General features: G+C 39.0%; 1 protein-coding gene across 1 annotated transcript in view; it reads left to right on the top strand.

Moving 5' to 3' along the window:
• Window positions 1-25851, top strand: part of TMEM156 (transmembrane protein 156) — a 66161-nt gene that overhangs the window by 915 nt on the left and 39395 nt on the right.

Below are 25851 nucleotides of genomic sequence, written 5' to 3'. Positions count from 1 at the left end.
TCCAGCACCAAATTTACTACAACTTTTAATTTTTTTTAAATAATTTAAAAATTGAGGCTGGAGAAATAGCACAAGTTAATGGCATTTGCCTTGCACTCAGCCGTTCTAGGAAGGATGATGGTTCGATCCCGGCATTCCATATGATCCCCAATGCCTGCCAGGAGCGATTTCTGAGCACAGAGCCAGAAGTAAACCCTGAGCACCGCTGGGTGTAACCCAAAAACCAAAAAAAAAAAATAATGATAATAATAATAATAATTAAAAAATTTTTTAATTTAAAAGAAATTTATATCAGCAAAAGATTGAAATGTATTAAGATGATGGCTGACAATTATACGCCCTAGCATTTAATAAGAAAATACTATAAAAATACTATAAAATATACTATAATATAATATAATATAATATAAAAATACTATAAAAAAGTCATCAGATGAATTTGATAAAGTCAGAGAAACGTTTGCATTTGAAGAGGTGCTACAGTGATTATTGTTGCATATACATAAATCTAAGTGACCAGATTTAAATGCTTTTGCTAATTATATTTGATGAAATATTGCACTGATACTTTTATGGTTTGCACTGATTATTTAATGTTGCATATATTTAATGTTCAGTCCTCAGATCAGGTTGCTAAATAAACACTATGATTATGATTTTATGAACGATTGCAAATTCATTCTTCTCTTGGGCTTCTGCCATGATGTTGTTTAGATTAAGTGAGCATAGTACAAATATACTTTTTAGTTATTTTATTTTTGACATTTTAACTCATATTTTTATATGAAGATAAAAATAAAGTAATAAGTTTAAAAACCACAAAGACAATTCTTGGAGGGAAAATTACATCCTGTTGGTTTTGAACTTACACATCAGACCCATCTTTACATAAGTCAAGACAAAGTGAGTCTTACTGAGCAATTTGGAGTATCTGTCCACAAAGCTCATCACTGACGGAACAATTTTATGTTCCATGATTATATAAAAAAGAGGCCTCAACAAAATCAATATCCACTTAGGATGTAAAGTTAGCAATTTAGAAGAACTAATCACCTTCAATATGATATAAAGAAATGAAAATATCAGCTAAGATCAGAAAAATAATATTCAATGCAGTAATTTCAAACCAAAAGAAAAAGGGGCACCGAAGTAGAGTTAAAATCACAACCATACATAAATAATTCTGTACTGCAAGACTAACATAATGTACAAACTAATCTAGTATAAGTAAGTGATTCAAAGTGTGGAGCCTAAAGATCAATAAAGCAATTACTACTTTCTCCCTATTTTTACAGTTACTGAATTAAAAATTTTAGGTATGTTTTTTTTATATATATGATAGCATCGTATTAACAATTTGTTTAAATGCAGTAGCCTATCTTGTTACATTTACATGCCTATACTTATTTGTGAACTTAGAAAATATTTCTTTTAGTTTTGTGAGATAGAACTATTTATCAGAGAGGGCTGGAATCATCTGGTGATGAAATGCATTAAGTTCTCAGTCATTGTCTAGCATCAGACAACCAAATGCAAGCCATTATTTGAGAAAACACAGATGTTTCTGTAACATAAGAATACTAGGGGCCAGGACAGGGAGATAGTACAATGGTTAGGGTGCTTGCCTTGCATGTGGCCTACTAGCATTTGATCCCCAGAATTCCCATATTATCTTCCCATGCATCACGAGGCGTGATTCCTGAGTACAGAGCCTCAGCACCATCAGGTGTGACCCCTCTCCCCCCCAAAAAACAATACTGGAAGTGAAGTTGAAGCAACTCATAGAATATAGACTTCTTAAGGATAGAGCAATTTTTCACTGGTTTTGACCCAATCCTGTTGGTTCTTAGGTGCTGATTCTGGTAAAGACAGCCAATTATTTTGAATTCTTGAGTTTACTATGTGACTAGTAGTATTGAAGGCAGATCATAAAGATGTACTTAGAGTCTCTAGAAAATCAACATGGATTGCATGAAAACTGAATAGTCAGCCTAAGAAAGACTTACTAAATTATATGAGAACTATTGGTTTGTGTTTTATGGAAACAGGTAAACAAACCACAAGAGCTCTTTAAGATTTTTCCCTTTAAAATCTGATCCTTGTAATAGTCAGCCAATATGACAGCGACAGCCAGTCACTGACAAATTTGGCTCTCTTGGCATCTAATTGGTTGTGCCAACTCTTAACATTACTTTTACTGTGTCTCCAACTTAGAGACTTCTCTTTTGTGGACACAGAACAGCAGACAATTCCTCAATTCTTTTTGTTATGATGGATTTATCTGGGAATTTTAACCCTCCTTGGTCAACAACAGCAATGTTTGAAAACCACCATTTATCTTGAGCTCATTTTGTGGTGGGAGAAACTTTGCATAGAGTTACTGTAAATGAAAAATAAATGATTAGGCAAAAAATTATGTACCTGCAAAGGTGGAATAGAAGTGCTTTCTATTTTAGAAAGGCTTCTGGGTGGCCAGAAACTAATTCAGACAGTCTCGTTCAGAATGTCCCATGGTGATTAAAATTAGGGCACAATCTGATTTTATTTTATGTTTTAATAATTTTTCCCCACAGTAAGAGGTAACTTATAAAATGTGTTCACCTCATTAGTATATTTTATAATATAAAATAAATGTTTGAAAAAATTATTAGTTTTTACCACAAGCTGTGCTTGTTTTTATTTTAGAAATTTTTGATTTGGTATAGAATTAAAAAGATATTTTTATAATTCAACCATAATGCTTATTTTTTAATTATATATATATATATATATATATATATATATTTTTTTTTTTTTTTTGGTTTTTGGGCCACACCCGGCGGTGCTCAGGGGTTACTCCTGGCTGTCTGCTCAGAAACAGCTCCTGGCAGGCACGGGGGACCATATGGGACACCGGGATTCGAACCAACCACCTTAGGTCCTGGATCCGCTGCTTACAAGGCAAACGCTGCTGTGCTATCTCTCTGGGCCCTAATAATAATTTCTTTATTTAAGCATTGCGGTAACAAAAATGTTCATACTTGGGTTTCAGTCATCGACTGAACACCGCCTTCACCAGTGAGACTTTTTCCCTGCCACTAATGTTTCACATTTCCCTACTCCCCCACCCCCTGCCTAACTTCAGAACAAGCATTTTATTTTTTTTCTAACTATCATTGTCATGGTAGTTGTTAGTTATTTTTCTGTGCTCATCACTCTTTGTGGTAAGCTTCATATGATGGGCTGGTTCTTCAGCCCGCATCTCTATTGTCTCTGGGTGTTATTTCAACAATGTCTTTTATTTTTCTTAAATCCCACAGATGAGTGAGACGATTCTGTTTCTTCTCCCTCTGACTCATTTCACTCAGCATAATAGTCTTCACTATAATAGTCCATTCATGTATAGTAAATTTCATGACTTCATTTTTTCTAACAGCTGTGTAGTATTCCATTATGTAGATATATCACAATTTCTTTATCCACTCATCTGTTGTGGGTCATCATTAATGTGGGCTATTATAAATATTGCTGCAATGAACCTAGGTATGCAGAGGGCATTTTTATATTGTATTTACATTGTGTCCATATTGTGTTTTTATATCCAGTAGTATAGCTGGATAGTATGGGAGCTCAATTTTCAGTTTTTTGAGAAATATCCATGTTGATTTCCCAGAAAAGTTGGACTAGAAGGCAATCCCATACCAGTGGATGAGTGTTACTTTCTTAGTGCATCCTCACCAGCACTGGTTGTTCTTGTTCTTTGTGATGTGTTCCAGTCTCTGTGATGTGAGATGATACCTCTTCATTGTTTTGATTTTCATCTCTTTGATGATTAATGATATGGAGCATTTTTTCATGTGCCTTTTGGCCATCTGCATTTCTTCTTTGAGGAAATGTCTGTTTATTTCTTCTTCCCATTTTTTTGATGGGTATAGATGTTTTTTTCTTGTTAAGTTCTGTTAGTACCTTGTTTATCTTAGATATTAATCCCTTATCTGATGGGTGTTGAGTGAATAGTTTCTCCCATTTTGTGGATGACCTTTTACCCTAGTCCCTGTTTTCTTTGAGGTGCAGAAACTTCTCAGTTTAATATAATTCCATTTGCTTATCACTGCTTCCACTTGTTTGGACACTGGTGTTTCCTCCTTGAAGATGCCTTTAGTTTCAATCTCCTGGAATGTTTTGCCTACATATTCTTCTATATACAGTATATAGTTATTTTTTGAGGGGTCACACCCAGCAGCACTCAGGGATCACTCCTGGCTCTACACTCAGAAATCGCTCCTGGCAGGCTTGAGGGACCATATGGGATGCAGAGATTTGAACCACCATCCTTCTGCATGCAAGGCAAACGCCTTATCTCCATGCTATTTCTCCGGCCCCCACATTATATAGTCATACAGTTGCATGTTTGATATCCAGGTCTTTAATCCATTTTGATTTGACCTTTGTGCATGGTGTAAGATAGAGGTCTGAGTTCACTATTTTTGCAAGTGGCTGATCAATTTCCAAACACTCCTTGTTGAAGAGGCTTTCCTTGCTCCATTTTGCATTTATTGTCCCTTATCAAAGATTAATTAGTTGTATGTCTGGAGGACGTTTTCTGAATATTGGTATCTATTCCATTGATTTGTGGGTCTGTCTTTATTCCAATACCATGCTGTTTTAATGACTATTGCTTTGTAGTACAATTTAAGTTGGGGAAAGTGATACCTCCCATCTTATTTTCCCCTAAGGATTGTTTTAGCTATTTACTATTTTAGCAATTACTATTCCAACTGAATTTCAGGAGTATTTGACTCACTTTTTTGAAGAATGTCATGGGTATCTTTAGAGGGATTGCATTAAATCTGTACAATGCTTTGGGTGGTATTGCCATTTTTAAGATGTTAATCCTCCTAATCCATGAACAGGGTATATGTCTCTATTTTCTGTGTCCTCTTTTATTTCTTGAAGCAGTGTTTCGTAGTTTTTTTGGTATAGGTCCTACACTTGTTGAGTTAAGTTGATTCCAAGGTATTTGAATTTCTGTGATGCTATTGTGAATGGGATTGTGTTTTTAATATCTGTTTGTGTATAAGAAGACCATTGATTTTTGCATGTTAATTTTGTAGCCTTCCACTTTGCTATATGAAACTATTGTTTCTTTTCTAGGAGCTTTTTGGTAGTCTTTAGGGTTCTCTAAATATAGTATCATGTTGTCTGCAAACAGTGAGAGCTTGACTTCTTCCTTTCCTATTTGTATACCCTAGATATCTTTTCTTGCCTAATTTCTATGGCAAGTACTTCCAGTCTTATGTTGAATAATAGTGATAAGAGGAGGTAGCCTTGTCTTGTACCAGATCTTGGAGGAAAGGCTTTTAGTCTTTCTCCATTTAGGATATTTGCCATGAGCTTGTGGTAAAGGGCCTGACTATATTGATAAAAGTTCTTCCATTCCCATATTGTTGACAGTTTTTATATGAATGTGTGTTGGATCTTATCAAATGCTTTCTCTGAATCTATTGACATGATCATGTGATTTTAATTTTTTCTTTTATTGATGAGGTGTATTATGTTGATTGACTTACCTATGTTAAACCATCCTTGCATCTCTGGAATGAATCCTACTTGGTTGTGGTGTATGACTTTCTTGATGAGGTGTTGGATCTTATTTGCTAGGATTTTAGCAAATTCTAAGAATCTTAGCATCTGTGTTCATCAGGGATATCGGTCTGTAGTTTTCTTTCTTGTGGCATCTCTGTTTGCTTTTGGTATCAGGGTGGTATTAGCTTCATAAAAACTTTTTGAGAGTGTCTCTGTTTCTTCAGTTTCCTGGAAGAGTCTGAAAGGATTGGGAGTAGGTCCTCTTGAAATGTTTGAAAGAATTTGTTAGTGGATTCATCTGGGCCTATGCTTTTGTTTTCGAGAAGACTTTTGATTACTTTTGATTATTTTAACTTCATTAATAGTGATGGGTCTGTTCAAATATGCCAGATCATCTTGGTTCATCCTTGGGAGGTTATAAGACTCCAACTTTTTTTTTTTTTTTGGTTTTTGGGTCACACCCGGCAGTGCTCAGGGGTTACTCCTGGCTGTCTGCTCAGAAACAGCTCCTGGCAGGCACGGGGGACCATATGGGACACCGGGATTCGAACCAACCACCTTTGGCCCTGGATCGGTTGCTTGCAAGGCAAACACCGCTGTGCTATCTCTCCGGGCCCAAGACTCCAACTTTTTATCTATTTCTTCCAGGTTCTCATGTTTTGTGGCATAGAGTTTTTCACTGTGCTATCACTCTGGCCCCGAGAGTTGGTTCTCTGATTGACCTATCAAGGGGTTACAAGGAAGTGTTGAAGCGTCCCACTATTATTGTGTTGCTATTGATGTCTCCCTTCAAATTTACAGCAACTGCTGTAAATATTTTGCTGGTTCCTCATTGGGTGAGTATATATTTAGGAGTGTGAGTGAGTTCTTTCTGTTGTACATATCCCTTGATTATTAAGAAATGTCATCTCTGTCCCTTATAAGTTTTTTAATTCTAAAATATGTGCCATTTGATAGTAGTATGGCCATTTCAGACTTTTTAATGGAGTTGTTTGCTTGAATGATTGTCCTTGAACCTTTTACTTTGCGTCTGTGTTTGTTCTGACAATTCAGATGTGTTTCCTGTAAGCAGCAAAATGTTAGATTCAGCTTTCCTGATTCATTTTGCCACTCTGTGTCTCTTAACTGGTGTATTTAGTTCATTGACATTGAGAGAGATAATTGTCATGAGATTTAGTGATTTATTGTCATCTTTCATTAGGAATTTGGTATGTATGTTGGTCTGTCTTGTCTTAATGTAGACCAGGGGTCTCAAACTCAATTTACCTGGGGGCCGCAGGAGGCAAAGTTGGGGTGAGGCAGGGCCATATAAGGGATTTTGCTTACCGGATATTTGCAATAAAAAATCGCATTAGTAAGAAAAAAAAATCGCAAAAAATCGCATTAAGCATTTGCATATCCGGAACGGAACTGCTCGGGGTATGCAAATGTTTAATGCGATTTTTTTCTTACTAATGCGATTTTTATTGCGATTATTCGGTAAGCTAATAATTGCGAATACTGCGATATTTGAAGGCTGGCCGCGGGCCACAAAATGCTGTATGAAACGGCCCGCGGGCCACAAGTTTGAGACCCCTGATGTAGACCTTTCAGTTTTGAGTCTGTAAAGTTTCTGAGCTATTGTTTATCAAGAAAGCTGTGTATCTTTCCTTCAAACCTAAATGTAAGTATGACTGGGTGAAGAACTATTGGTGATTTATTAATTTGGTTGAATTTTATCACTATATCCTACCATGGCCTTCAGGCCTTAAGGCTTTCTTTTTTTTTTTTTTTTTTTTTTGTGGTTTTTGGGTCACACCCGGCAGTGCTCAGGGGTTACTCCTGGCTCCATGCTCAGAAATTGCTCCTGGCAGGCACGGGGACCATATGGGACGCTGGGATTCGAACCGATGACCTCTTGCATGAAAGGCAAACGCCTTACCTCCATGCTATCTCTCCAGCCCCGCCTTAAGGCTTTCTAATGACAAATCTGTTGTAAATGTTAGGGATGCTCCTTTGAATATAATTTCCCTTTTGATCTTGATGCTTTCAGTATTTCATCCCTATCTGTGGAGCTCTTCACTGTGACTAGGATGTGTTTTGGGATGCTTTTCTTTGGATCTCTTTTAGCTGATACTCTTCAGGCATGCAGGATTTGGTTTCATGCACTCTTTAGCTCTGGGAGTTTTTCTGCAATGATGTCCTTGACTGTTGATACTTTATGGATATTTTTTTCTTCCTGGGTCTCTGGGACTCCAATGATTCTTATGTTGTTTCAGGTGAGTTTATCAAAGACTTCTACTTTTTGTTTGTTCACATTCTTTGTGGACTTTTCTCATTGCCTGATCAGTTGTTTTAAGGCTTTTTCCCAACTTCTTCTGTTGTTTGTTTGTTTTTGGGTCACACCTGTGATGCTCAGGGGTTACTCTTGGCTATGTGCTCAAAAATTGTTTCTGGCTGGGGGACCATATGGGACTCTGAGGGATAGAACTGCGGTCCGTCCTAGGTCAACAGTATGCAAGGTAAACGTCCTACCACTATACCACCACTCCAACCCCCAACTTCTGTTGTATTGAGTTGTTATGCATCTCATCTTCCAGCTCACTGATTCTATCTTCAGCCATTTTTACTCTGTTGGAGAGGATTTTGATTGAGGTTTTTATTTTACCAACCCAGTTTTTTAGTCCTGTTATTTCAGCTTGAAAATTTTTAATCTCTACTCTCATATCCTCTTGATTCTAATTTGTGGCATGTTCAGTTGTTTCTATGCTTTCTTTGAGAATTATTTATTCATTTTGCCTTTTTGAGTTCTAAGAAAAATCACATATGGAAAACCGGCTAAGCTTTGCAAAAGCCGGCTCCCTGTGTGTGACACCAGGTGGGGAAAATCCGCGAAAGTACACCGGCCCAGTGGGGCCCAACTGTGAAAAACTGTGAGTTTGACCTGTCTATGTCTGTCTACTGTCCTCTTGTGTGAAACTCTTGCGAGTGGGGCAAAAAGAGGCTCCAGAAACCTCGCTAGCCCAGACGCCATTTTCAGGGAGGGACTACAGAGCATGAAAACCGGCTAAGCTTTGCAAAAGCCGGCTCCCTGTGTGTGACACCAGGCGGGGAAAATCCGCGAAAGTACAACGGCCCAGTGGGGCCCAACTGTGAAAAACTGTGAGTGTGACCTGTCTATGTCTGTCTACTGTCCTCTTGCGTGAAACTCTTGCGAGTGGGGCAAAAAGAGGCTCCAGAAACCTCGCTAGCCCAGACGCCATTTTCAGGGAGGGACTACAGAGCATGAAAACCGGCTAAGCTTTGCAAAAGCCGGCTCCCTGTGTGTGACACCAGGCGGGGAAAATCCGCGAAAGTACACCGGCCCAGTGGGGCCCAACTGTGAAAAACTGTGAGTGTGACCTGTCTATGTCTGTCTACTGTCCTCTTGCGTGAAACTCTTGCGAGTGGGGCAAAAAGAGGCTCCAGAAACCTCGCTAGCCCAGACGCCATTTTCAGGGAGGGACTACAGAGCATGAAAACCGGCTAAGCTTTGCAAAAGCCGGCTCCCTGTGTGTGACACCAGGCGGGGAAAATCCGCGAAAGTACAACGGCCCAGTGGGGCCCAACTGTGAAAAACTGTGAGTGTGACCTGTCTATGTCTGTCTACTGTCCTCTTGTGTGAAACTCTTGCGAGTGGGGCAAAAAGAGGCTCCAGCGGAGCACGGCCGCATAGCGGCCGTGCACTCTTTCTAAGGAAAGAACTCCATTGCAACAAGAAGGAAAAATCACACTAAGAACGGCTCTATATCACAGAAGCAAACATTTCTCTCCGGACTGTGTTCTCTGTTGCATGCTCGGGCCTAAGATTTGACCCAGTGTGAGGCTTCATCCACGGAGGACTCCCCTCCCTTAGAGGCAAGTCAGCCCATCCAGAAAGGGAGGAGCCAGAGGAGTGTGCTGCCTGCATCATATTGACAATGAATACCACCACAACACATAGAAAAACCCACAATACAAGTGTGACAATGGGGAAACAACGCAGGCCAGCCTCAGACATAGAGAATGAAGATGACAATTCTGAGGACCAGATAATGACCAACCAACTAATCAACCTCTCAGATAAGGACTTTAGACTAGCAATATGGAAGATGCTCAACGGACTCCAAGAAACCATGGATCGAGTTGAACAGAACACTAATAAGAACCAAGAAAATATGAAGACAGAAATCACAAAACTCCAAACTGAAATAACATGTCAACTAACAGGACTGAAAAAGTCAGTAAATGAAGTGAATGACAAAATGGATAAGCTCTGGGATAGGGTATCAGAAGCTGAGAATAGACTTGGTGCTGTGGAAGATGAGATACATAACAATTCCATACAGCAGGAGAGATTGGAAAAAAAAACTTAAAGCAAATGAGCAGACAATGGAAAAATTAGTCAAAGAATGGGAACAGATGAAAATAGAAGTCTATGATAAGATCAACAGAAACAATTTAAGAATCATTGGAGTCCCAGAGACCCAGGAAGAAAATTCCCAGGAAGAATCAATGGTCAAGAACATCATTAAAGAGAAACTTCCAGAGCTAAAGAATATATGTGATCAAATCCTGCATGCCCGAAGAGTATCAACCAAAAGAGACCCCAGAAAAACCACCCCAAGACACATCCTAGTCACAATGACAAATCCCACAGATAGAGACAGAATTCTGAAAACAGCAAGATCAAAAGGGGAAATCACGTTCAAGCAAGCTTCCCTGAGATTTACAGCAGACCTGTCACCAGAAACACTCAATGCCAGAAAGCAGTGGTGGGATATTGTGACAAGACTGAATGAAATGAATGCTTCACCCAGAATACTATACCCAGCAAAACTCACTTTCTGGTTTGACGGAAGAATACATGGTTTCACAGACAAAAAACAGCTCAGAAACTTCACAGACACAAAACCAGTCTTAAGAGAAAAACTGAAAGACCTAATCTAAGACAAGACTACCCAAAAGACACACCAAATTTCGAAATAAAGATGGCGTTAAATCCCAGGACAATTCTTTCTCTCAACGTCAATGGACTAAATGCACCAGTTAAGAGACACAGAGTGGCTAAATGGATCAAAAAACTCAATCCAACCTTCTGCTGCCTACAAGAAACGCACCTGAATAGTCAGAACAAACATAGACTCAAAATAAAAGGCTGGAGAAAAATTATCCAAGCAAACAACACCCATAAAAAAGCTGGAGTGGCCATACTAATATCAGATAATGCAAACTTTATACTCAGGAAGGTTGTAAGGGACAAAGATGGACATTTTATATTAATCAAGGGGTACGTAAATCAGGAAGAATTCACTCTCCTAAACATATATGCACCGAATGAGGGGCCAGCAAAATATTTTATACAACTGTTGACAAATCTGAAAAATAATATCAACAACAACACAATAATTGTGGGGGACCTTAACACGGCTTTGTCAACACTGGATAGGTCAACCAGACTGAAACCCAACAAGAATATACTAGACCTGAGGAGAGAAATGGAAGAAAGAGGCCTAGTGGATATATATAGGACACTCCATCCCCAGAAACCTGGATACACATTCTTCTCCAATGTACAAGGGACATTCTCCAGGATAGACTACATGCTGGCACATAAAACATACCTCCATAAGATCAAGAGGATAGAAATTTTGCAGACTACCTTCGCTGACCACAAGGCTCTGAAATTATTTGTGAACTCCAAAGGGACTCAGAAGAAACACTTTAACACCTGGAAGTTAAACAGCCTCATGCTCAATAACCAGTGGGTCCGAGATGAAATCAAGGAGGAAATAAAAAGGTTCCTGGAAACAAATGACAATAAAGACACAAACTCTCAGAACTTATGGGACACAGCAAAAGCAGTACTGAGAGGAAAATTTATAGCTTTGCAAGCACACATCAGGAAGGAAGAAGGAGCTTACCTGAGTAGCTTAATGACACAGCTAATAGAACTAGAAAATGCTCAACAAAAGGACCCAAGAATAGGAAGACAGAAGGAAATAACAAAGCTGAGAGCAGAAATCAACGAAGTGGAAACTCAAAAAACAATCCGAAAGATCAACGAAAGCAGAAGTTGGTTCTTTGAAAAAATAAACAAGATTGATAGACCACTGGCAAATCTAACAAAGAAAGAGAGAGAGAGAAACTTGATAACTCGTATCAGGAATGAAAAAGGAGAGATCACTACTGATATGACAGAGATTCAAAGGGTAATCAGAAACTACTTTGAAAAACTCTACGCCACTAAAAATAAGAACCTGGAAGAAATGGATAAATTCTTGGACTCTTATAATCTTCCACGGTTGAAGGAAGAGGATGTAGCATATCTAAACACCCCCATCACCATTGATGAAATAAAAATGTTAATCAAAAGTCTGCCCAAAAACAAAAGCCCAGGTCCAGATGGATTCACTAATGAATTCTATCAAACTTTCCAAGAGGAACTACTGCCAATCTTGGCAAGACTCTTTCATGAAATTGAACAAACAGAAACACTTCCAAATAGCTTTTGTGAAGCCAACATTACCTTGATATCTAAACCAGACAGAAAATTACAGACCAATATCACTGATGAATGCAGATGCAAAGATCCTCAACAAAATCCTGGCAAATAGGATTCAATGCCTCGTTAAAAAGATCATCCACTACGATCAAGTAGGTTTCATCCCAGGAATGCAAGGCTGGTTTAACATCCATAAATCTATCAACTTAATACACAACATCAATAACAAGAAAAATAAAAACCACATGATCATATCAATAGATGCAGAGAAAGCATTTGATAAGGTCCAACACCCATTCTTGATCAAAACTCTCAGCAAGATGGGAATGGAGGGAACCTTTCTCAATATAGTGAAGGCCATCTACCACAAGCCAGTGGCAAATATTATCCTCAATGGAGAAAAACTGAAAGCCTTCCCTCTAAATTCTGGCACAAGACAAGGCTGTCCTCTCTCAGCACTCCTATTCAACATAGCACTGGAAGTACTTGCTATAGCGATTAGGCAAGAAAAGGATATCAAGGGAATCCAGATAGGAAAGGAAGAAGTCAAGCTCTCACTGTTTGCAGATTACATGATACTCTACTTAGAAAACCCTAAAGACTCTATCAAAAAGCTTCTAGAAACAATAGACTCATATAGCAAGGTGGCAGGCTACAAAATTAACACACAAAAATCAATGGCCTTTCTGTACACCAATAGTAATAAGGATGAAATGGACATTAAGAAAACAACCCCATTCACAATAGTGCCACACAAACTCAAATATCTTGGAATCAACTTGACTAAATATGTGAAGGACCTATACAAAGAAAACTATAAAACTCTGCTCCAAGAAATAAGAGAGGACACACGGAAATGGAAACACATACCCTGCTCATGGATTGGCAGGATTAACATCATCAAAATGGCAATACTCCCCAAGGCGTTATACAGATTTAATGCCATCCCTCTAAAGATACCCATGACATTCTTCAAAGAAGTGGATCAGACACTTTTGAAATTCATTTGGAACAATAAACACCCTCGAATAGCTAAAGCAATCATTGGGAGAAAGAATATGGGAGGAATTACTTTCCCCAACTTTAAACTGTACTACAAAGCAACAGTTATCAAAATAGCATGGTATTGGAATAAGGATAGGTCTTCAGATCAGTGGAATAGGCTTGAATACTCAGAAAATGTTCCCCAGACATACAACCACCTAATTTTTGATAAAGGAGCAGGAAATCCTAAATGGAGCAGGGAAAGCCTCTTCAACAAGTGGTGTTGGCACAATTGGATAGCCACTTGCAAAAAATTAAACTTAGACCCCCAGCTAACATCATGTACGAAGGTAAAATCCAAATGGATTAAAGACCTCGATATCAGCCCCCAAACTATAAGATATATAGAACAGCACATAGGCAAAACACTCCAGGACATTACAGGCATCTTCAAGGAGGAAACTGCACTCTCCAAGCAAGTGAAAGCAGAGATTAACAGATGGGAATATATTAAGCTGAGAAGCTTCTGCACCTCAAAGGAAATAGTGCCCAGGATACAAGAGCCACCCACTGAGTGGGAGAAACTATTCACCCAATACCCATCAGATAAGGGGCTAATCTCCAAAATATACAAGGCACTGACAGAACTTTACAAGAAAAAAACATCTAACCCCATCAAAAAATGGGGAGAAGAAATGAACAGACACTTTGACAAAGAAGAAATACACATGGCCAAAAGACACATGAAAAAATGTTCCACATCACTAATCATCAGGGAGATGCAAATCAAAACAACGATGAGATACCACCTCACACCCCAGAGAATGGCACACATCACAAAGAATGAGAATAAACAGTGTTGGCGGGGATGTGGAGAGAAAGGAACTCTTATCCACTGCTGGTGGGAATGCCGTCTAGTTCAACCTTTATGGAAAGCGATATGGAGATTCCTCCAAAAACTGGAAATCGAGCTCCCATACGATCCAGCTATACCACTCCTAGGAATATACCCTAGGAACACAAAAATACAATACAAAAACCCCTTCCTTACACCTATATTCATTGCAGCACTATTTACCATAGCAAGACTCTGGAAACAACCAAGATGCCCTTCAACAGACGAATGGCTAAAGAAACTGTGGTACATATACACAATGGAATATTATGCAGCTGTCAGGAGAGATGAAGTCATGAAATTTTCCTATACATGGATGTACACGGAATCTATTATGCTGAGTGAAATATGTCAGAGAGAGAGAGAAAAGCGCAGAATGGTCTCACTCATCTATGGGTTTTAAGAAAAATGAAAGACACCCTTGTAATAATAATTTTCAGACACAAAAGAGAAAAGAGCTGGAAGTTCCAGCTCACCTCAGGAAGCTCACCACAAAGAGTGATGAGTTTAGTTAGGGAAATAACTACATTTTGAACTGTCCTAATAATGAGAATGTATGAGGAAAATGGAGAGCCTGTCTAGAGTACAGGCGGGGGTCGGGTGGGGCGAAGGGAGACTTGGGACATTGGTGATGGGAATGTTGCACTGGTGATGGGTGGTGTTCTTTACATGACTGAAACCCAAACACAATCATGTATGTAATTAAGGTGTTTAAATAAATTAAAAAATATATATATACCGGGTAAAAAAAAAAAGAAAAATCACATATTTCTTCTCCAAAGTCTTTATCTGAGAGGCTAAATAGGTGTTTGATTCGGGTCATCAGAACTACCATCTTCATTCTCTAAGCATGGTGGAGGACTGTGTTGTTTCCCCATCGTCACTGTTGTAACATGGTGTTTTCTATGTCTGGTGCTGGCATTCATTGGCAAGGAGTGAATGTGCTGCTGCAGAACAGAGCGGGTTCACTTCTCTGGCTACCCAATTTGGGCTCTGTCAATTCATCTGGGCTAAAATAAATTATTGAGGTAACCTAGTTTACAGTATTATTGATGTTACTATTTTAGGATAATAGAGCTGCTACCCCAATTCCCCACCAATGTTCTAAATCCCTCCATCATTGTTCCCCTGCTCTAGAAAAATTGTTTAGATGAGAAATTAAGAGTGCTAAAATTAACTAGGAAATTTTCTGGTGTAGTCTGAACCTATCATATCATTTACTACTGTCTTTTTTCTTTCCCTTGTGTTCGATTCACTTTAATGTCTGCAATAAATTTATAAAATAAATTTTACTTATAAATGATTCACTAATACCTTGTCTTTAAGGTGTCAAATTAATTCAAAGGGAAACTTAGTGAGGAATAATGTATTCATGGAATTTAATAGATTTGATTTCAAAATAATAAACCCTCTGAAGGCCCGAGTTTAAAATAGAGTGCTGTTTGATCACTTTTTCATCAAGAATGTATTTGAGTCTCTGAATAATCATTACTTGGAATATTTTATTATCATAATTACACAGCATAAACTATTTAGTCTGACTTTACCAAAGAAGGCAAACTTCTTCAGTAGTGTTGAGACTTTAACTGAATTTATATTAAATAGGCATTGGAAATGGCCTCTCCTAATTTTAAGTTTATTTAAAAGGCAAAAAAAAAAACCGTTTATTTCACAGTAAGATGCAGTACTTAATAATATGGTTTGATACACTATTATTTTTGGCTTGACAGAATTATTGCTATGTGTAAATCTACTTCATGTAGATTAAGGAGAGAAGAAAGAAAATGGATCAAATTTTATTTTGATTTTCATGCAGAATTAAGGGAACTGAGTCATTCCCTAACTAGATAATTTTTAAAAATTTTTTCTTAGATTTTAAGATTTTAAGAGTTTAAAAGAGGATCTGGTTAGTCTTATTCTTTTTAAAAAAACTTTAGTTATTGCTTGATTGATTCATTGATTGATTGATTTTTGGACCATACCCAGCAGAGCTCAGGGGTCCTCCTGGCTCTGCACTCAGAAATTGCCCCTGACAGGCTGGTGGACCATATGAGATGAAGGGAATTGAACTGGGTCCCTCCCAGGTTGGCTGCATGCAAGGCAAATGCCCTACCACTGAGCTATTCTCCAGTCCCTATAAGTCTTAGTGATATTTTATTTACTTTTTTCTTTTTCTCTTTTTTTTTTTTTGGGCGGAGGGGCGGGTCACATCTGGCAGCGCTCAGGAGTTACTTCTGGCTTTATGGTCAGAGATCGCTCCTGGCATACTCGGGGGCCCAAGTGGGATGCCGGGACCTTCTGCATGCAAGGCAAATGCTTTACCTCTATGTTATCTCTCTGGCCCCTACTTTTTTTTCTTATGAAAAGTGTCTACTGGAACTAGGAAACTAGTCTGCAAAGGTAAAAGGCTATTTCTTATTTCAAGGAGTTTCATTCAGGAGAATTCACGGGCAAGTAATTAATTTCTGCAGTCCTGTGATTACTGAAACAGTGAGGTAAGAAAGGATAGGGTGACAAGGCAAAAGTTGCTCTAGGCCTAGGAGGAGAGAATGCTCCTAATATTTTCATTTGCAAAGAGAAATTGCAGCTGTCAAGTGCTCAAATGATCGCTTCCCTACCTACGGGCAAAGCACTGCCTAAGAGAAGCAATTATTATTGATCACCAAATACAACACACTCATATTCATACTCAAAAATCCTGAGTCCTGAAGTTGTGATTTAAACATGTCTATTCCTAAACTAGATTATTTGACAGTGGAGAAATGAGGGATAAGGGGAAGAAACAGACTAGAAGGAACATATGGACACATTTATTTACTAGATGGATAATATAGGGCTCTTTGGAGATGGTGAAGTGGGGGTAATCATGCATCTCAAAATATAAACATTAACATTATCATAAACATGTAACCTAAACTATAATGGTTGTAAAAAACTTAAAAAAGTGAGCCCTGGGGCCGGGCGGTGGCGCTGGAGGTAAGGTGCCTGCCTTGCCTGCGCTAGCCTAGGACAGACCGCGGTTCGATCCCCCGGCGTCCCATATGGTCCCCCAAGAAGCCAGGAGCAACTTCTGAGCACATAGCCAGGAGTAACCCCTGAGCGTCACAGGGTGTGACCCAAAAACCAAAAAAAAAAAAAGTGAGCCCTAATGATTTATGATGGTATAAGACAGAAATAGTGAAAATGAAAATCCCTCAAACCTAATTGTATCTAGCTCTTCTGATTTACTTTACTTTTAAGAGCCAACTGACAGAAACAATGCCAGTAGCTTTCATTTCACCTTCCATTTCACACTTTCTGGTGAAAATGGGAGTTCGATGAGCAGAAAACTGTGTGAAAAGTGTGTTGGCACTACAGACAAAGTCTTGGATCGAACGATAATTTTCCTGAGGCCTAGAGCTGGTCTTTTTTTTTTTTTTTTTTTTTTTTTTGGTTTTTGGGCCACACCCGGCGGTGCTCAGGGGTTACTCCTGGCTGTCTACTCAGAAATAGCTCCTGGCAGGCACGGGGGACCATATGGGACACCGGGATTCGAACCAACCACCTTTGGTCCTGGATCGGCTGCTTGCAAGGCAAACGCCGCTGAGCTATCTCTCCGGGCCCCTAGAGCTGGTCTTATGCCAGGAAACTTCAGAGGTAGGATCTCTTTGTATTTAGGCCAAGGTTATTCCTTTCCATGCCTCTCATATTTTGGTGGGCCTATGCAAACAACAATTGCCACTCTAACACCGTTTTTACTGTGCTCCTTTGACTCTAATCCTTAAAACGCACCCACTTAAAATTTGAGGTTAACTTAAGCTAATATGCATGTACATGGAAATGTAAAAAATACTATGCCTCTAATGTTTAAGGAGTTACGTAAGTTGGATGGCTTTAGATTGCCTTGTGTGCTGTTAAGAAATATTATAATGTGCTACAATCTGGAGACTTGAGGGACAAAGTAATTGCACATGGATTCTGTTTCATTTATCTTAACTTTCTTTGGTGAAAGTTCAAAGTTAAGATATCAGCAAGGGGACTTCTTCTGATAATTATGTTATGGGTGATTGTCCTTCCACTGTAACTTTACCTTATCCTCTTTCTTTGCATCTTTTGTTCTCATAATTCAAAATAAAAAAATTATAAAAAAAAAAAAAGAAAGCAAAGGATAATTGCTATGTTAAATACTCATCAGATATAGGATAAACCCTGAAGTCCATGAGACTTCACACATTACTTATGTCAGCATCAGGAAGAACAGTGTAATCAGGAGTGACTGCAATTATTTATTTATTATTATTATTATAAATATTATTATTATTAGCTTTGGGGCCACATCTGGCGGTGCTCAGGGGCTACTCCTGGCTCTCTGCTCAGAAATCGCTCCCAGCAGGCAGGGGTACCACATGGGATGTCGGGATTTGAACCACCTTTGGTCTTGGGTCAGCTGCTTGCAAGGCAAATGCCTACTGCTGTACTATCTCTCTGGCTCCTGCAATTATTATTTTTATAATATCTTTATTTAATCATCATGATTACAAACATGTTTGTAGTTGGGTTTCAGTTGTAAAAAAGAACACCCCTCTTCACCAATGCAACCTTTCCACCACCAGGGCCCCCATATCCTTCTTCCCCCATCACCTACCTGTATTCAAGACAGGTAGTGACTGCAAATAATCTGAAGGTGATATCCTTGTTTTTCAAGATGGGCACTTAATTTCTTTTTACTGACTTGTTATCTATTTCATCAGTAATCCCCAATCAACTTTGGGATGTTGACTTATCATTATGTCATAAAATTTTTAATTTACTAAACACTTAAACATATATGAGGCACTCTTACATTTACTCTTACATTTAACAACTCAATTTAACTCCCCAAATCTTTCAACCTATTCATGATAAAGCAGTCATCTCTAGGGACACTTTTGAACAACAAAGGACTACAATGAGAAAGGTACATTTACTTTATTGTAATATTTTTTTCTTGCTGCATTTTCTGAATCACTATATTTTACAAAAGACAGTGACTTTACACAGTATTTTCATATACTTTTGTTTTATTTTTTGGTTTTTGGGCCACACCGGTGGTGCTCAAGGATTACTCCTGACTCTGCCTCCAGAAATCTCTCCTGGAAGACTCAGGGGACCATAGAGGATCAAACCCTGCCTGCTGTGCTATTGCTCTTGTGCCCTTATTTAAGTATATGATACACGCAGGCATAAAATATTCCTGGTAAGAATGAAGAGATAGGGGCCGGAGAGATAGCACAGCGATAGGGCATTTGCCTTGCATGCAGAAGGCCGGTGGTTCGAATCCCAGCATCCCATCTGGTCCTCCGAGCCTGCCCGGGGCAATTTCTGAGTGTAGAGCCAGGATTAGCCCCTGAGTGCTGCCGGGTGTGACCTAAAAAAAAAAAAAATGAATGGAGAGATAGTATAAGAGGTAAGACACTTACTTGCCTTGCAATGGTCTGACTCCCATTTGAATTCCTGGCGTCAGATCCAGTCTTCCAGGGCTCCCGGAATAGCTCCTGAGAACTATTGGGTGTTCCACCTTAAAAAATTCTGTTGGAAGGGCTGGAGTGATAGCACAGCGGTAGGACGTTTGCCTTGCATGCGTCCGACCAGGAAGGGACCTGGTTTGGTTTGGGCATCCCTTGGTACCCCAGCCTGCCAAGGGCAATTTCTGAGTGCAGAGCCAGGAGTGGCCCTTAAGTGCCGCCTGGTGTGACCCAGAAACCAATTAATCAATCAACCAATCAATAATGAACAAAGTTTAAAAAATATTTTTGTTGAATATATGCTCTTTAGTGCTTTCAAAGCATTAGATTTACTCTCTCATTTAGCAGGTTACAACAATAGCAACCCACTTGGAATGATTATGCCACGGCATTCACCCAAACATGCTCTCTGTATATATGCCTTTTTTGTTTTTTGTTTTTGTGCCACATCTGGTGACACTCAGGGGTTACTCCTGGCTGTGCACTCAGATTGTTCCTGGCATGGGAGACCATAAGGGACACCGGGAATTGAACTGAGGTCTGTCCTGGATCAGCCACATGAAAGGCAAACACCCTAATGCTGTGCTATCGCTTTGGCCCCCCTGTATATATGCTTTTATCCGGAAAAGCTTTCTCTAAAACATTAATATGATGATGTATTTTCTGCAGCTTTTTCTTTTCTCCATGGCACTCATCATCTATATAATTTACATATTTGTTGTTGGATTTTTCCAAGAAATCAGACTCAATGAAAAGGAAGGCTCAATGGAAAGGAGGATTTTGTCTGATATGCTCATATTTTAAGCACTTTAAGTCAGGACTTATCACATTAGGATGCTCTAAGGGATACCAATTTTGATTTTTTTTGAGTCACAAAGTAAAGGAAATATAAAAGAAATCTTCTTAAAGAAAGTATCTTTTTCATCTGGTCCTTAAAACCACCTTTTGATTCAGCCAGTTGAGTCATTACTCTCCCCATCTTTTATTTATGAACCCTAAATTTATGCCACAAATCTAGGACTTTTAAGTTGGACAATCTTTGAAATAAATTTATTTCACATATTTTTTTATTTACAAGATAAGTACCTCTTTAATTGGAGTAATTTGAGTCAAAATCTACTCCCACAATCCACAAAGAATTATTATTGTGTGCACTTATTTCCATGTTTGGATAAGCAAAAGCAGAAGTTTCTCATGATCCAAACCTGTCAGTCATACGTTGCCATCATAATTAAAAGTAACCAAAAATATTGTTCCTTTCCTTCCAGGAAATAGTTTGAATGTTCTTCCCCAAATGTTCTATGAATAAATTCATATTCTGCCAAGCTTTGTTTACTCCTGATTTGGTGAACATTATGGTTGTGTTATCCATGCACAATTTATTTTTCCTCTTTCCCACTCAATATTCACAGAGAAGCTTCAGTGACAGACAGAATTGTTTGAGTTTTTGCTATTAAAATAGATACTCTTTGAAGTGGGTGCCAGTTGTTACAAAGGCAGACCTATGACCAAAACTAAAAACCTAGGCTCATTCATGTCTCTGTAAATCAGGCAACTAAGCCGTTAGCTTTTTCCTATTTTGGCAGCTAATATTTTTAAATTATTGAATTGAGCCTTAGAATGCAGAATACCCAATAATGATGAAAGAAAATTGAAAAAATTTGCTATATCTTGTTTTGTTTGGGCTGTATTTTAAAAACATCATTTACATATAAAAGACTGGGAGAAATATGAAATGTTTGATTTCATCAATTTTGATGGTTATGTGCCCTGATGGAATGACAAGATACAGACTTTCATCAGTACTGGAAAGAGTCCTCTTTCCTTCCTATCATTATTTTCCCACCTCCAAGGGACATTTCTGATCTGTCACCCAGGTTTTTAGTCCAGTCCTGTACTTCATACAAGTGGAAGCATCAGGCAGTAGCTATTTTGATCTGTCTTTTTGAGCTTGGCATAATGTTCTTCGAGCTTCATTTTCATGATTGAGTGCATTCATTGTTCCTTTCTTTTTTTTTTTTTTTTGGTTTTTGGGCCACACCCTGTGACGCTCAGGGGTTACTCCTGGCTATGCGCTCAGAAGTTGCTCCTGGCTTCTTGGGGGACCATATGGGACGCCGGGGGATCGAACCGCGGTCCGTCCTAGGCCAGCGCAGGCAAGGTAGGCACCTTACCTCCAGCGCCACCGCCCGGCCCCTGTTCCTTTCTTTTATTGCCAAGTAGACCAAACTTAAAAATACATTTGGCCCATTCACTTACTGGGTTGTTTCCAGTTTTCAGCAATTATAAAAAAGCTGCAAGGAATATTCTTGGACATGTCTTGATGTGACTTTTTTCATTTAGTGAGTAACTAGTTTTTGAATTGCTGAACAGAACTGATTTAAACGAGACTACCATACGCTTCTCCATAATGGCTGTACTAACTATGCTTCTAGTGGCACAAATGTCTTCCTTCTTTAGTTTGTATTTCAAATACTAAAGCAGTAATACTTTTTCTGACTTCAAAAAGGCAAGCAGCTAGTTAAGAGATAGACTGGTTTTATTAGAAACAAACAACAGAAGAAAAGTGCAGAGAAGCTTCATTCCTGTTGAGAACACTCCTGTCTACCCTCCTTGAACCCTTCACTTGTAGGTAGGCCTCAGATATTAAACCCTTTCAGTGTCACGGGAAAAGGAAACAATGGGAGATTGCAAAGTATAATGGATTCTCTCCCCAAAAAACCCCTTTGTAACAACTAAGTATGTTTTTACAACTGAGAATCATGTCAAATTTTTTTTAATGTAGAGAAACATCTTGCTCTCTTTTTTTTTTTGGGGGGGGGGTTGTTTTCTGAGATTCCCTTAAGAGGGTGGAGTCCCTGGTTGATTGGTGGTCAATCAGGCCAGGGATCTGATACAAGAAGCTGAGGATGCAAAACTGCTTGAACCCTGCAGAGCTGGGCTCTTAGGGGGCTCTCAGGGAGGATTCCAGGATGTACTCAGTGACTCTTGGGGGAACATGTGGTGCCAGGATTGATCACAGGTCAGGTGCATGCCAGACATTTACCCTAACAAGTCTTCTATATTCCTGAAAATGAACTTTCTCAACAATATGCTGGCAGGTTGGAAGTGGCACTTACATCTTTGACACACATCTTTAGGACTTAAAGAACTGACTTGCTTGAAAGGTCATAAGAAACAGCTTCTATAAAAAAGTCTATAGCTAGGACTATTCTTAAACTAAATTTGTTGCAGACTGCTAGACAGGGATAACCGATAAGCTTTGTTGTGGTCTGCTCCTCTTGAGTCTATAAATCTAGAGCTTTCTTTTGTAGGGGGAGGCTACATGCTGTCTCTCTTGTACAAGCTTTTTAGGGAAAGACAAGAAGAGGAAAATGGAACTTTCTTTGTGTTCTCAACAGATTGTACACAGAAAATATTGGTGGTTTTAATTATGAGTCCAGTTCTTAATTCCTTCTGAGTCACTTTCAAGAGCTCTTAGTTTTAAGTAAACCAGACTTATAAGTCTGCTTAAATTTAATTTTACTTCTTTCTTTTTTTAATCTCCTTTTTATTTATTTGTTAAAAATAACTTTTATTGTGACCAAAGTGAATTATGAATCTTTTACTTTGGGGGGAGGCACACCCAGCGATGCTCAGGGTTTCTCCTGGCTATGCGCTCAGAAATTGCTCCTGGCGTGGGGGGACCATATGGGACACCGGGGGATCCAACTGTGGTCTGTCCTAGGTTAGAGCATGTAAGGCAAACACCCTACTACTTGCGCATTGCTCCGGCTCCTGAATTACAAATCTTTCACAGTAATATTTAAGGTACATAGTGACAATGAATCAGGGGCATTCCCACCACCAGTGTAGTCCTCCCTCCAACCCTGTTCCCATCATGCATCCCATATCTCCCTCATTTGCCCCTTCCCCTCCCTCCCTTCCTCCCTCCCTCCCTCCCTCCCTCCCTCCCTCCCTCCCTCCCTCCCTCCTTCCCTTCCTTCCTTCCTTCCTTCCTTCCTTCCTTCCTTCCTTCCTTCCTTCCTTCCTTCCTTCCTTCCTTCCTTCCTTCCTTCCTTCCTTCCTTCCTTCCTTCCTCCCTCCCTCCCTCCCTTCCTTCCTTCCCTCCCTCCCTTCCTTCCCTCCCTCTTCCTTCCTCCCTTTTGGCCCCTAATTTATTTTTAATATAAATTAGTAAGGCTGTTTTAGGGATACACTTTTACTTCTCTTTAAAGGATATATATTCCCATACCATTATCACCAAGATGCCAGTATCCCTGTGCCACAGCTCTTGTAAACATTCTTCTGTCCCCACAGATTTGCCCTACCACTTTGCTAACCGAAGATCTATGATCTGCATATTCAGGTCTGTTTCCACTGATTAGTCTGTTCTTCTGCTTTGTTTCTATTTAGCCCACATGCCAGTGAGAGCATCCAATCATTGTCATTCTACTTCTAACTTATTTCACTTAGCATAGCCCCCACCCCATTCTTTTCATGTTGTAACAAAGGTCAAGCTTTCTTAGAGCTGAGCAATATCCCATTGTGTGTGTGTGTGTGTGTGTGTGTGTGTGTGTGTGTGTATCTTTTTTTGGAGGGGCTTTCTCCTCCCTGAGACTCTCAGCCAACCTGGGTGGATGTCATGCAACTTGGGCCCTGTGGTGCGGGGGATTCCCTATGTCTTGGCAATGGTACACAGTCTGGGTCTGCTACATGCAAAACATGCTCTTTGATCCCTGTCCTAGTTCTCTGGCCCCTAGCCCTCATCTTTACCATTCACTCATCCATGTTGCATTCTTGGATTGTTTCTGTATTTTCATTGTTGTAAATAGACTGCTGTGAACATAGATGTGGACGCATATTTTCAAGTTGTTTTTGTGTTCTTGGGTAGGTATCTTGGGTGGAATTTCTGGATCATGCAATAGATCATTTTATGTTTATTATTTTGAGAGAGCATTGCATTACTTTCAGACAGGTGGAATTAATTTACATGGGCACTGAAGTGTTTGGAGGTTCCTGCTTCTCCACCCCCTTTCCACAGTGTTTTCTGTTTGGCCTGTGTAAGATAGATCCCTCTCACTGGTTTGAGGTAGTGATTTCATTGTTATTTTGACTTTCATTTTTCTAAAGTAAAGTGACAGTTCACATTTCCTTATACCAAGAGGCCATCATTAGAATGACTTTTTCAGTGAACTGTCCAGTTCCTCTCCCTAGGTTTTAATTTCAATGTTATTTATTCATTTATTTTGAACCATACCTGGCGATGTCCAGGGGTTACTCCTGGCTATGTACTCAGGAATTATTCTTGGTGGTATTCAAGGGAATTTATGAGTTGCTGGGGATCAAACCCTGGTCCACCTCATACAAGGCAAACACCCTACCCATTGTACTATTATTCTGGTGCCCTTCTCCCCAGTTTTTTGATGGGACTACTTGTTTTTGTTGTTGAGTTCTGTGATTTCCTAATATTTCTTGGAGTTTGAGCCTTTGTCAGACAAATGTTATGCAAATATTTTCTGCCATTCAGTAGGATGTCTCTTTGTTTTAGTGACAATTTTCTTTTCCTGTGAAGGTTTTTTTTTTCCAGAATTAGTAATTTTGTCTGCTTACTTTTCCTTTTGTTTCTTTCCCTTGCCTTTGACAGAGAAAGACCAACTTTATTGTGGAAGGCAGTATCGTGGAATGTTTGTTTTCTATGTTTTCTTTGATGCATTTTATGATTTCAGGTATAAGAATTTAATTTCTTATGTACTATTACAGAAAAAAAACCTAAAAATGTGGAGAATTGGCAAAAGAGCCTCTCATTTATCAAATAATAAAACATGTGTTCTACCCTATGTAATAATATGGCAGACTGTAAGAAAATCATGTGAAGGCAAAGTTGAGAGTGTCAGTGCTTTTTTAAAATGCAAATTTAAAATTTAGTAAATGACTATACCGTTAGAAATCTGAGATTACTTACTTATTCATCGATCCTTACTACTAAATAGGGATTACATTCTTTATATATATATATATATATATATATATGAACTTTTATTAGTTGCATGAATTAAATAATAGGTAATCCTGATGAATGAATTTTTTTTTTTTTTGGTTTTTGGGCCACTCGGTGGTGCTCAGGGGTTATGCCTGGCTATGTACTCAGAAATTGTTACTGGCTTGGGGAGCCATATGGGACACTGGGGGATTGAACCACGGTTTATCCCAGGCTAGTGCACGCAAGGCAGACGTCTTATGCCTTGCACCACAGCCCCTGACGAATGAAATTTTAATTTTTTTTACTCTGGAACTTGAATTTGCATCTTAAATAATACAATTACTAAAGTGTTTTCATTTGTATCCTACTACTTGTTGCTACTATAATTTGATATAGTTGGCAGAATCTTGAGTTATTATCTCTATTTTGTTGATGAGAAAATGAGACACATAGAGATTAA

This window comes from Suncus etruscus, chromosome 16 (genome assembly GCF_024139225.1).
Source record: "Suncus etruscus isolate mSunEtr1 chromosome 16, mSunEtr1.pri.cur, whole genome shotgun sequence".
Classification (NCBI taxonomy): domain Eukaryota; kingdom Metazoa; phylum Chordata; class Mammalia; order Eulipotyphla; family Soricidae; genus Suncus; species Suncus etruscus.
The sequence above is the reverse complement of the archived record's forward strand: the minus strand, read 5'-3'. Positions and strand labels throughout refer to the sequence as shown.